The 14,003-nt window shown below is 45.7% G+C and overlaps 1 pseudogene; it reads left to right on the forward strand.

The window, feature by feature from the left end:
* The first annotated feature begins 12,584 nt into the window (after positions 1-12,584).
* Positions 12,585-13,654, forward strand: LOC148905854 (uncharacterized; annotated as a pseudogene).
* The last annotated feature ends 349 nt before the right edge of the window (positions 13,655-14,003 follow it).

Here is a 14,003-nt window from a genome sequence, read left to right on the forward strand (position 1 = left end):
ACGACAAGTGAACCTATGTTTTCCCTAAAGGGCTTAGAGACGCTGGTAAGCTGCTGCGAGAGCAACCAAACGCTAATATTGTCATGTCTGCCGCTAAAGGCAAGCTTCACTAATTCGGAGGTGCGTCTTTTTACGTCGTCCCCACAGGCAATGTCATCCAGTATGAGGAGGGTTTGCGTATCCTTAGGGAATTGCTTATGCCAAAACTTAAGGTGGCTGGATAACTCGTTGGGGTCTAAGATATCTACGAAGAAGTCGTCATCGTTCACTCCTATGCCCGTCCAGGTGCGGTTATTCACGTAGGTGGGGCAAAGCAGCACTATGTAGTCGAAGCGGTATCTAAAGGGTCCTAATAGCTGCTCCACGACGAACTGGGTCTTTCCGCAGCCGGTGGGTCCTACTATCAGAGCGTTACAAGGCATGTGATCTGGGTTCATATATAATGGAGCCCGTGGAAGCAGTCAGAGCGATGGTTAACAAACTCGAAGATAAGTCGGACACGATAGAAATGCAAAGGGAGGACATAGACCGGTTAAAAGAGCGCGCCTGCAGGAGTTGTACGATGAAATGTGCGGTCTGAAGCGCGCGGAAAGGTTTGGCGCGCTGATAACTATGGCGGGCTGGGCTAAGGAGTCCGTCAAGGACTTCATGCGGTATCCCATATAAGGCTTATTAAATCCTTATTATATATGGAGTGTGAGCGGTGTAACAAGGAGTTCATCAGTAAGCAAATGTTAAAATACCACCTGGAAAAGAAGGTATGCGTTAAGAAGGCACGCAAAAGGCGTTGCAAGGAGTGTAATCACCTCTTTAGCAGCGTGCAGATGTTGGAGTATCACGTCGATAACCGCGTCTGTTTAAAGAATGTATGTGAGCGCTGTGAGGAGGACAAAGACGAAGAGTGGCATCGTTTCCGTTGTTGCGGCAATTACGACTTAAAAGGCGTAGCTTGCTTAGACCATGGCGACGTTGCGGCGCGATGTTGTCCAAAGGAAACTAAGAGGCGGTTAACGCAACGTAAGAAAGAAATCGATCAGCGCTTTGCGATGTTTGACCGCGTCGAAGGCGTGCGCTGGGAGGATAGAGAATATTGGGAGGCGCCCTGCAAGTACTGCGGCTGTCAAAGAAGTGACCAGCATAGTTGGCAGTGCTTGTATCCGCGGTCCGATCCCCGCACCTTTAAGGAGTACTTAGGTACGTTCCAAAGTTGGAGCGGTAATAACTTAAAAGATAAGATCGCCCGTAAGGGTTAGTAAGGAAGTCAGATCAGGGTTTGCGCAAAGAGTCTCAAATCCTGATCTTATTTTTATTTATTATTATTAAGGTTAAATAATAATAAATAAGAATAAGGACCCCTTTTAAAGGAGGTTTGCAGGATCCAATAATAATAAATAAGAATAAAGACCCCTCTCAAAGGGCCTTGCAGAGCCCTAAGTATATACTATACTACTTCACAGCCTTCTTAGGAGGATTCCTAATCGCCCTTTCAATATATGGACTGTATTACGTGCGAACCCCCTGCAGATTGCATTGCGACACCCAAACCTAAACCGCGTAAAAAATACACCTGCCTTCATTGTGGCAGTGCATTTCTTGAAGGATCCTTCGTGGGCCACTGGTGCTCCGCGGATCCTAAAGCGCAGCGGACTTTAGCAGACGTCCTTACAAGTGCAGAGGACTCTCGGGCTCATACTTAACCACGTCGAATACCCACCTGCCATCCCTTTTACCATGGCTCATAACATGGGTAACGTCCTGCCCTTCGATGGCGTACCTTATCCTATCAGGCGCCCAAAGAGTGTATGTTCTTTTTTTATTCTTTAAGACCAAGCGCAGGCGGTCCAAGTCTTCGAAGACTACGTAATTCTTTATCTCGTAGATTTCCCCCACGGTTAAATCGCGCCAGTGCGTTTGTATGAACTTTAACTCGTTAAATTTATCCTTGTCCATTATACCTATGGAATATTCTCAAATGCGTTGCCAAAGTCTGCGCGCTTTTAAAGCGCTTGCAGCACCCGCGGCAGGGCAGGCGAATTCCTTGTGCATACTCCGTGATCTCCCTGCAAATGACATCGTAGTCGTTGCCAATTATTACCTTATAACCATTTCTTTCGTATTCGTGTAACAGGCGGCGTTGGTCCTCAGATAATGCCCCATTGCCTTTAGGGGTCTTTAGCTCTACGCAGAAACCACGGTATCGCACGTGTGCATTCAAGATAAGAAGGTCGGGCTGACCGCGTTGATATCCTTTCTGCCAGCACTTTATACGTTTGCCGTCCGAGTCCTGCAGTTCGCCTAGACCAGGGGTCACGAGCATTTGAGGGTAAAACCTGCGGATGTGGTCCACTACCTTTTTATGCAGGTCGAATTCATTTTCTATTTTAAATACCAACTTGTTTGGACCGTCGAACCGCTTTTCTATTGCATATCGACCATCCTTCCTTAGCGCGGGCAAGACCTCTTCGAATACCCAATCTTGAAACTTTACAGTCCTTTGGTAGTTTGGAGCTAAATATCAGCTGATACAGACCAGGTTCGGATATGAACACGGAATGTGGTTGCGTAGTAGAGGAGCGGCGATTCGAAGCCCCCTGCAGATCGACCCATCTTTTCTGGTATTTCTCGGATACGTGCGCTCTAATTGCATCTCTGGGGCGCTCGTAGCCCAACGCAGCCGCCACCTCCTTTGCTTTAAAGTAGAGGGTTTCGCCTTGCACTATGCATTGCAGTTTGGTGCCGTTGTTTTCAAAAACGCGCAACATCATATACGTAAGGGATAACTTAATATGCAACGCTTCGAAGTTGGTTACCCTCCACTGACAGCTGGGCATCCGAAATCACGAATATGTATGCGTTTATCTTATCGGTGTCGCCCGCGGTGGAATCCTTGGTGCACTTGATCTCCAGGGTTATCCCATCCTGGGTATTTACCAGCCGCAGACCCTGACCATGTAGATCTTCGTCGTTGGTGGTGCGCATGTCAATGTACAACGCATACTTGTCTTTGAAGAATTCCTCTGGCGAAACTTGGTCGCCATACTTATTTGCAACTTCCCGGTACATATCCACGGGCTTTATCCCTTTTGAGTAGGCCTTGTTAGGAACTCCGTTAATGCTTACGCTGACGTTGGTAATGTTGGGGTTAAAGAACGCTTCAGAGTCGCGCTTGCCGGCTTCGTAGGGTTTAGCAAACAGCAGCATTAGCCCCGTGAGGCTTCTCCGGGGGAGGTTAATGCTTTGGTTAATCTCCTCGGTCGTCTTATTTAGGAAGCTAAACGCTTTATACATCACTACGTGGTCATAAAGGAATGCCTTTCCGGCGCTGTATTCCATCGCAGCGCTACGGGCTAATTCCTCGCTGTTAATAGCTTCGTACTGCAGCTCTAAGTTGGTAATAGAGTATGGGGTTGTTGTGTTAAGTGCAGTGGATAACCCACCAACGATGTTATTAGCATCTGCTAAAGTTACTTCAAACTGTAGTTCAGCAAGCTGCCGGGGGTAATACACGCCATGGTTCGTAATCACTTCAAAGTCCAAAGGGATAACGTATTTAGTACCATAGGCGGTCTTTATTCGCTTTGCGTCTGCCACTGCGGTTTCTCCGCTGCCGTCAGTAGGTTGCGTTTTCGTAGGTGTGCGGACCTTACGTAGAATGACACTACCAATTCCTTGTTCTATCCTTTGCGCGCGTTCGAACGCTGTCAACCACGAATCTTTATACGTGGTGTACAAATCGTACCTTTTTAAATTCCAATAGGGTTTCCCCGGCAAAGTTAATTCTCATGTCGGAAACGATGTTGCGGCCCACGTTGTTAACGATAATCCTTTCGTCTGTGGGGCTTGGCTGTACCGCTAGGTCAAACCTTAAAGCCAGGGTGCCGGGTACCAGCACTTGGTTGTCTGACAAGCGGGGAACGCCTACGCGCAACGTCTCTCCTGGCGAGGCGCTAGAAGGTGTGAATGTAACCCGGTGAAAGGTGCGTTCTGCTTTCAGCCCACCAACCGGCTTAGGTAATACGTTGGGATTTAACTTTGAGCTTATCATATATAATGGAAGTAGAAGGAATAGATCCCGAATTGGATCCCACCACCGAAGAAGGCCAACTGGACATTAATGACGATGAATACGCATCCTTGCTGCCGGAAGCGGATAAGCCGGGCTTCTTTGAAAGGCTAAGGCGTAAGTACTGGTTCAAGGGCCCGCGATGCTTTACGTAGCCTTACGAGCAGGTTCAAAAGGGAAAACCCCGGCAGCTCCGTTCCGGAATACATGCGAATGGAAAACTTGGGCCCGGTTCCTGAACCTCCCAACGCTCAATGGCTCAGTAAAGTCCAGGAGCAAATGGATGAATCCATGGAAAAGGAACAACCGGACGACTTCGATAGGCTGGTGGACCTATTTCCCGATTGGAAGCCTAACGATGCGGTAATGGTGTTTGATGAAGACAATGAATGGGGTAAAGAAATAATCCTAGGTAGGCTTCCAAGGAGCGGCTCTAAAATCTACGTAATTAGGGATGCAATGGGGAGATTCTCTGCTTACCCCGATATTCCTAAGACGTTAGATCGAGCCATTGGAAAGCCTAATTTAGCAGTACAAAAGCAAATGACCCAGGAGCAAATAGACGCCCGCAAACAAAGATTCTTTGCCGCCCTTTCAAAGCTACCACCTGAAGCGGGCGGAAAAACAGAAGACCAAAAGGCTATGCAACTTCGGCAGGCAAGGGAAGAAATCGAAAGCCTATCTGCGGAAATAGAAGAGCAAAACTGGAAAATCGAAGGCCTGGAAGAGGAAAGAATCGCGTCCATAGCCTCCCTTAAAAGGGAAAAGGATGCGGAAATACAAAGGCTCGTAAACATAATCAAATACATGCAAAATGACAGCTGGGGAGAAAGGCAACAACTAATTAACGACCTACAAACTACAAAGAGGGAAAGGGATGAGATAATTGAAAGATATGATGCCGCTCAAGAAGAAGTTAACGACCTTAAGGCAAAACAGGCTAGAATCATTCCAGGCCTTCAAGGATGCCGTGAAAGTAGCGAAGGGGTTGGATGAAGCACTTGCAAATTCCGCTAATGCCTTTGCGGAAGCCGAACAGGAAGGCATGCGACTACGAAATCGAATTGCCCTCAAAGACGAGCAAATTCGACAATTAGATGGGGCCGTCGAAGACTTAGAACGTCACGCCAACGCGCAGCGGGAAACAATAGCTGACCAAACACGCCCTGAAGAAGAGCGGGCGGCTGCAGAAAGGGAATTGGAAACCACCTTAGAAAAACTCGAAGAGGCAAAGACGAAGCTTGCCACCGCGGAAAGGGAGCGGGGGCTTACCACCAAGGAAAAGGTAAAAAGAGCTCTGGTGAAGTATGGCGTTCCGCTGGCATTCGCAGTTGGCATCGCAGGCGCAGTAGCGGCTATCATGAATGCGCTTAAGGCTACAGGCGCGGGCGTCAAGGGGCTAGGCAAAGGTCTAACGGACTTGGGAAAAAAGATGGCAGCCGGTCTTCCTGGGCTGCTGGGTTCGGTTGTTTCCTTGGCACTTAGGGCCGGCGGCGAACTGTTAAAGTTCGTGGGCAACAACATTTGGATCTTGGTCGTCGCTATTGGAGTGGTACTCCTGAAGAAGATGAGGGGTTAATCTTATCCTTGTGTATTACTGGTGGCTTATCGTCGTCAGACATCCGAGGCGTCCTCGACTGGGGATAAGTAAAGATAGTATTCGCACCGCCTTGATAATTTGGTATCAAGGGCAGCACACTCATGGTGCTAATGGTCTTATGATTCCAAATAGCATCCGTCGGAGGACCGACTGCCGGAGCAGCATTCATTCGAAACGCGCCGGGACGACCAAGAGCACCATGGCTGGGTCGAACTTGAAGCTTCGCATATTGGCAATTGGCTACCATGTAAAAAGTCACGGGCGTTAGATCTTCTACGCTGGGTGGACTAGGCTGCGTCGAAAAGTGAACTGCATGCCTGCTGCCTTTTGTTTCATAAGGCGGCAATGGGGTGTTGGTTTCATCTAAAATTCTAAAGCCGAGGTGACAACCCCACCCCGTACTGACACTAATAGTACACATTATCAATCCCAGGCCCCCAACCCTCACCCATAATCCAGTGTCCTGCCACTCATCATTTTCGTATTTTCTCTCATTTAAGTCATAAAGAAACCAATCTTCCCTAACGTGTGGGTTGTCCATATATTTAAAGACTAAGCACCGCAAGGGCGCTAATGGTCGCGTGATTGTAATCATTATCCCTTTGGTCATATATACTATTCACGGTAGCCGTCCCGCTGTCATCTACGCGTATTTGCAGCTTTACTTTCCCGTGGCAGTCAGCAACCATGTGAAAAGTCCAAACGGAAAGATTCTCAACGCTCGTCGTTGGCGGCTCTACGGAGAAATGCGCAGGCTCCCTGTTGTTTGTCTTATTTCTCACAGGCTGCAGTATGCCGTTGTCATCCAGGAACCTGAAGCCCACGTTGGCATGGCTGCTTGTACCAATGCAAATACTGCATATTATCAGCTTCTTTCCTGAGTAGTTCAAGTCTACAGACATCCCAGTGACATCAACCCAAGATGCCTGGGTGTATTTTTTCTCGCCTGTGTAAGTCGTATAGACACAATCTACTCCAGCTACGTAGGGGTTGTTCATCGCCATATATAATAACTCAGACCAACGCCTGCGGTGGCTAAGCCGGCTTTTAATAAGTTATGGTCATATTCCTCAGGTATCGCAGGCAGGACCTTCTTTTGGGGCTTCTTCTTTGGTTCGGGTTTTTCTGCGTGTTCCTTTTTTGGCTTCTCTACGAAGTGAGGAATGCCCTTGGTCATGTCAGAGTTCACGTCATTCACCCCAAACTTCATGTCTTTGGTTGCTCGCTGCAGTTTGTTGTTGTAACCCACGACGGAATTGGCGTTGATAACCAAATTACTTGGCATTAACCAACAACCAGGACTCAAGGCATAATCTAGCCGCACTTTAGATTGCTGCACCGCTAATTGATATCTCTGCACCGACTTAGAAATGGTATTTTCTATTACCGCGCTCTCAAACAGCACTATGAATTCCTGCTGCGTTTCCTGCGAAGCACCTTGGGACCCAACAATGGGGCTGCGGGTATTCACCTGCGCTCCTAAAATGCAGTAAACAAACGCCTCTATGCTGCGGTTAATCCTAGAAAGGTTCCTTAAGCCCCTTCCTTTCATCAATACGAATGGATCCCAAGTGCTGGGAAAAATCATCTGAATCCTAGTAATCAGCGTAACAGTGCCCTCATCGCCGCCCATGTCAGCAAACTCTAATTCATCGTTGGGGTATATTTGGTGATCCATGTCTGCCGGCCGCTCGCCGGTAACGTGCCAAGCGTAAACAATACCCAATCCATGCGTCTTACCCTCCCGATAACGAAAGTCTCTTTGCTGCGGTTTAAACTCAGTTATTAACCTTTCCAAGGCATTGGAATCGTAGTGGTTATTTATTGGATTAAATGCCTTATCCCCCGGCAATGGCACGTTAAGCTCCTTTAACAGCCTCCTCACCGTAAAGGCAACGTGAAATCGCAGGAAAGGGATGTGAAACATGTCCGCGGCAACCCCACAACCTTTAGTCGCCGCCCAAATAGCAAAGTTTAACTGCTGTAGCCAATACCGCATGTTGGGTCCTGCTAGCCATTCCCTGGCTTCTTTACCTGTCGTATGCTTCACCATTGTCTCTTTAAAGATGTTCCTCATTACTACGTTAAAGAATCGCTCACCCACTGGGATCTGTAGATTTGTTACCAGCTTGTCAAAGTCGTTTACGCCGCCTTCAGCATCGTAAAATGGGTAATCCTGGTTGGTCATTAATAGATTTCTCGGGAAATTAGGCGCGGGCTTTGGCGCGGGCTTTGGCGCGGGCTTTGGCGCGGGCTTTGGCGCGGGCTTTGGCGCGGGCTTTGGCGCGGGCTTTGGCGCGGGCTTTGGGTATTCTAAGTCCGCATTGCTGTACATTCTGGAGCCGTTGAAGTAAATCCCATCGGGTCTCCTTTCGAACTTACTAGGGTCTGCATGCGGAAACATCTTCCTAAAGGCCCTCCAGTTCCAGTAATCCCGGTTGTCGTGATGTGGCTGCCCCTCTATGTTATTACCAAAAGCGTCGTACATACTATATATAATGGATGTTATACCATCAGCGCCTAAGTTGTACCCAGATGTTCCCAATTATCACACTACGGCACCAATAACGGATGCCGAAAACTTCAGGCTCAATAAAGCAAATTTAATCCTGGCTTACTTGGAAGGGCAAACACAACACTACGAAAAAGTCCGAAAAAAGTACGTCAGAGCCCGGAGTACGCTACATAAGATTGCGATAACTTCAGGATCCATATCTGTTAAGTTAACGGGCTCCGGCGTTGCTACTTCGCTTACTGGACCGGGAATAATTGTTGGGGTTCCTTTGGCCGGCGTTGGGGCAGCCTGTGGTATTATTTCGGCCGTTGCTACGGGTATTATGAAACAGTTGTCAAGCAAAATATCCAAGCATGACACCACAATAGCTCTGTCAAGGGCTAAAGTAAATACAATTACCGATCTTGTCTCAAAGGCTTTGCGTGACAGAAAGATAGACGACGTAGAATTCTCGCTTATTCTGGCCGAAGAAGACAAATACGAGAAATTAAAGTCGGACATAAGGAATAAAAAAACAGTCGTAAAAGATCTTTCCGAGGAATCTCGCAAAAAGATCTACCAGGAGGCAAAAGAGGAGCTTCAAAGAAAGCTTGCTCAGTAAACATCTGCTTCGAAAAAAGCGAAACAGGATTCTATTTGCATATTGAACGCCGGCTGTCTGGTTCATATGCAAATTAATTCCTTACATTCCATTTCCCCTCGTGTACTTTTCAAATTTAAAAGTGAAAGTGCTGGTTGCTATGGGGAAGAGGAATGTTGGCGTTGCTATGTGATGTCATCGCCTGGGAATCCATCCCAAGAGGGGGTAGTTGGGGTCGATTTCGTGAAATATTTCGTAGATTACGTCAGGGTAATAAGGAATATCCTTATCCAGCCGACAAAACATCCACTCGGCTCTGCTCATATCAGAAACCTCGGGAATAGACTTACCGGTAATTTCAGACAAAAGATAGGGAATAGCTTTGTAATATTTCCCTAGTTTTAATTTTTTCAGCGTTTTCCGTAGACTTTGTGGGGTTGGCTCTTCTAAGTGGTCTATGATTTTCTTCCTTACTTCGTTGTCTAAATATACCGGTCGATAACCTTGGATATGACTCATCCAGTCTCGGAAGTATTTTATTCTTTTGTATGGGGTCTTCTTACGACCTCCGTTTGCGTAATACTGCTCTCTGGTAGCATTTGGTACGGCATTACGAATGTTTTTACCACACTCGTAACACTGCGCTGACGTGTCGTCTTCTATTTGCATTTTCTTACCACAACACCAGAAACCCTTGGGCTTGGGTATGTTAACTTTGGATCTTAGGCAAATTATACAGAAGTCATTGGTGAACTTTTTACATTCATGCATATATAAGACAAATATTCCCAACATAGCAGCAACATACAATGGGACACGGGTTATTCCCGCTGCCGACCCGTTCCTTAGACCGCCTGTAAAACCCGTAAATCTTCGACATCGACCGCGAGTCCCCCTTACTGCTGCTCACGCTTTCTTTGCTTGCCTGCCGTATTGTAGGAGGTCGCGGTCGCATACGTGACAAACCTTAGCACTCGCATACGCAGCTTGGCTTTCCTTATTAAATGCTACCTTCTTCTTTCGACGCAGGTGTTCTCTGATGGTCTCCTCCTCCTCCTGTAAGGCTTCTAAGAACTTGCTGGCTGCATTTTGACCGCGGAATATGACAGGTTCGTCCGCCTTGCCGTCGTGTCTCACTACAATGTACCCAAAGGAGCAAATCTTATGCAAGCCCAACCTCTTTGTCGCTCCATTCCTTTGGTCCTCCTTTGTGATTATCGCCTCAAAGTCCGCGTAAATCACGTAAGGCACTTTGGTTTGTCTCTTGAAATCCTCGTATGACAGCTCCTTCTCTGTGGGCATTTGGATGCGCTGCGCAACTTCTTCCACTCCGCGGCAGACCTAGTCGTGCTCCTTTAAAGCTTTTAGGGAGGTAAATGACAGTAAGCAGCAGTCACAGAAGTACTTCTTACCTTTATGCTTCGTGTGTCTGTAGAATAGTCTGTTCAAGTGCTTAATCCATGTGTAATGACCTCCGTGGTAGAAGAGATGGATGCGCTCCCCTAGAGCCTTTGACAACACCAGCGGTACTATCGTCTGCTCTCTGGCCCCGTAAACGTTGATAGCTAGGTCGTTCTCCTCCTCGAATATGGAGATGTCGATCAACTGCATCGGAAACTCCACACCGTCCCACTCTAAGTCGTCGTCGGGGTAGTTGCTAGTTCGAAATGGGTTGCTCTCTACTGGATACAGCGCTGACCTAATCGCCCACATAAAGCATCGGTTGTCTTCATTTTTCACGTTTACGATTGCCTTCTTCCTCTCTATCCACGTTGGCAGCGGCACGTAACTTCCTCCACGGATTGGTACGTACCTTGCCATGCTGATCTCCATACCATCTACCTCCTCCACTATCCAACCCGATCGCTCTCTTGTATAGTTAGCCAGCGTCTCCGTGATTGCTTCTAGGGCCTCATCCAACGCCCTATCCAAGTCCTTGGACTCTAATATAACCAGTGACTTCGATCGCAGCATTGCTGTCGTCGTTACCTCGTCTTTTGACAGACTTACCTCCACCATTATACTCGCTTTGAGGGCTCCTAGTTCTTCTATGCCTTTGCGCAGCGTTCGTTTGATCTTCCTTTCCGACTGTCGCCAAAACTGTCTGACGTCAATCTCGCCGTTGCTTGGTATTGACACCGTCTCGAAGTTGGTTTGGGATTCCATATATACTAGGAAATATTATATACTTAATTCCAAGCACTCTTCAAATCATCGTAGTCGTATCTACACGCCTGGCAGTGCCAATACAACTTTACCGTCGTCTTGAACTTCTCCCCACACTTACAATCATAGCTGGGTAAACATCTTACCTTCATCTTCAAATGCTTCTTCAAATCTGCTCCTTTCTTAAAAACTCGATCGCAATTGGAACATGTCACGTCATTTCCTTCACACCCCATATATAGACTAGCATATCTTAGACCTCCTACTGTGGGGCATGGGTATTCCCTGGTAATAAACAGAAATTGGATTAACGCGGGTAAACCTCGTGTGGTCACTGTTTTGGAACCCCCATGCCCCATACCACTTGCACCTCTAACCTCCTTGAAGTCTTGGAAGCAGCAGGTAGGGGGACTCGCGGTCACCTCTTGAGATTCGCGGGTATTACCCCCGCCAAACATTATAGGTCAGCCGCGGGTATTACCCGAGTCAATTCTACGGGCTTTTAGGCATAATTCCAATTTTCCCTCAAAACACGTGCCCAACCCGCGTCATTGTCAAAGTCAGATTACTAAATATTGCAATAATTTACTAAATAATGCAATAATTTACTAAATAATGCAATAATTTACTAAATAATGCAATAATTTACTAAATAATGCAATAATTTACTAAATAATGCAATAATTTACTAAATAATGCAATAACTTACTAAATAATGCAATAATTTACTAAATAATGCAATAATTTACTAAAAAGTGTCACGAACTAAGGCTAAAATATCCTACGAATATACAATGAAGAAGAGAGAAATGTTTGTTTGTCCGAAATGTAGTAAGAACTTTCCTAAAAGCGGCCTTATTCCCCATTTGAGGAAAAAAGTACCCTGTGATATGAAGGTAACTTGTTTAATGACGCATATTAACAAGCATTCCAATGACAATGAGGACTATATAAAGGAGTTAATATTGATGGACGCCATCACAAGCATTCGCAACAAGACAGTTAGGAAACTACGTACTCACATATTGGATCGCCATTCATTAACAGAAAATGTACATTCATTTGTGCTAATAGTTGTATCAATAACGTGTAATGTACTTTCATCAACACCACAAGTAACATCATTAGCGCGGATCAACTTTCAATAACGATATTTGAATATGCGTGTACATTCATGGGCATCATTGGACAATCAATAGCGCGTTCGTACATTCATATGCGCGGAATGTAATTTCTTGTGCGCGAAGTTCAACTTCAATAACACCAAATGACAAACAATTGCATTTATGGACAATCATTTACCCAAAAGTGAAAATTCATTAGTGCTATTAGCATAACCATTGACAATCTATAACGCGTTTGGACAATCATGAGGGTCAATGTTATATTCTATAGCGTGGTTCGACAAACATTTGCATGATTCAAATGAACAATAAGAGAAATAAAACAATCATTAGAATCATTAGCGATGTTCTTTTTTATCACTTTAAAACATATAAATAGTCCTCCAAAATATGGAACAAGATAGGTTATATCATAGTTTACATTTCTATGCATTCTTTAAAATAACATAATCGATCCAAAGCAGAATATAAAAGCTGATCGGTCAATGCCGTAGCCGCCTCAGAAACGTAGAAAGTGCGTTAGAGGGCTGTGTACTATGCCACCCCTAAGAAATCGAATACTGTTAGAAACAGCGTGAAAGAATTGTAAGGGCTTTTGAAGATGATAACGAGGACTACTTAATGGTTGCAGACACGATAGGAGTCAACAGATCGACAGCAAGAGGCATCGTGTCAAGATATATAAGAGAAGGAAGAATTGCAGAAAGACTACGTGGAGGTCGAAACCATGTCAGTGTTGACGATACTATGAAAGATTGTCTTAATGACATCATCAATGAAAACTGCCTGTTGACACTGGCGCAGATAAACCAAGAACTAAGGCAACGCCTTCCTGGAAAACCTAGGATATGCGCCCGTACAGTGGCAAGGACTCTTGAAGGGATGTTGTATAGAGTGAAACTTGCTAGACCTCTTCCAGCAGAGAGAAACCGGCCAGATGTCATACAGAAACGTGTTGACTACGCAAACTGGTTTATGGGCCACGCAGTTGTACACCATAGTGTTTTTGTCGATGAATGAGGGTACAATATTTGGACGTCAAGAAACCAAGGAAGGGCCAGAAGAGGAGAGAAAGCTTACAGGCAAGTTTGCGGTCAAAGAGGAAGAAATGTGACGATCGCCCTCGCAATTTCACCGACAATGGGCCTCGTTTACCACTATTCAATTATAGGGGGGATGAACGCACAAAGGTTTTCAGACTTCCTTGTACAAGCACGACTTAATCTAGATCCAGATGAACACGTCATCTTTATCTATGATGGTGTACCGGCTCATCATAATGCCGCCATTCCCGCCCCGAACACTGAACTAAGGAAACTGCCTCCATACAGCCCTTTCCTAAACATTGTTGAACAAGCAATTAGTTCACTTAAAGCAGCAATCAAAGCCGACATCAGCCGTCCAGAAATCCAACAACGGATGAACGACCGGGCTGAGACAAGACGACAAGGGATCGCTTTAGGTCACTACAGAACACAGTTGCTATTGGAAGGGTTCCAGAGAAATGTGGCAACTATATATCACTATCGCTAAATGTGGTCAGTGGTTCAGATATATGCAAACGTATTTGCCACGATGTATAAATGGCGAAGAAATTGAAGGCTAAAATAAAAGAACATCGCTAATGATTCTAATGATTGTTTTATTTCTCTTATTGTTCATTTGAATCATGCAAATGTTTGTCGAACCACGCTATAGAATATAACATTGACCCTCATGATTGTCCAAACGCGTTATAGATTGTCAATGGTTATGCTAATAGCACTAATGAATTTTCACTTTTGGGTAAATGATTGTCCATAAATGCAATTGTTTGTCATTTGGTGTTATTGAAGTTGAACTTCGCGCACAAGAAATTACATTCCGCGCATATGAATGTACGAACGCGCTATTGATTGTCCAATGATGCCCATGAATGTACACGCATATTCAAATATCGTTATTGAAAGTTGATC

The sequence above is a fragment of the Actinia tenebrosa genome, unplaced genomic scaffold, assembly GCF_029948245.1.
Source record: "Actinia tenebrosa isolate PJP-AT-01 unplaced genomic scaffold, QUT_ActTen_1.0 PGA_scaffold6__47_contigs__length_16458017, whole genome shotgun sequence".
In the NCBI taxonomy this organism is placed as follows: domain Eukaryota; kingdom Metazoa; phylum Cnidaria; class Anthozoa; order Actiniaria; family Actiniidae; genus Actinia; species Actinia tenebrosa.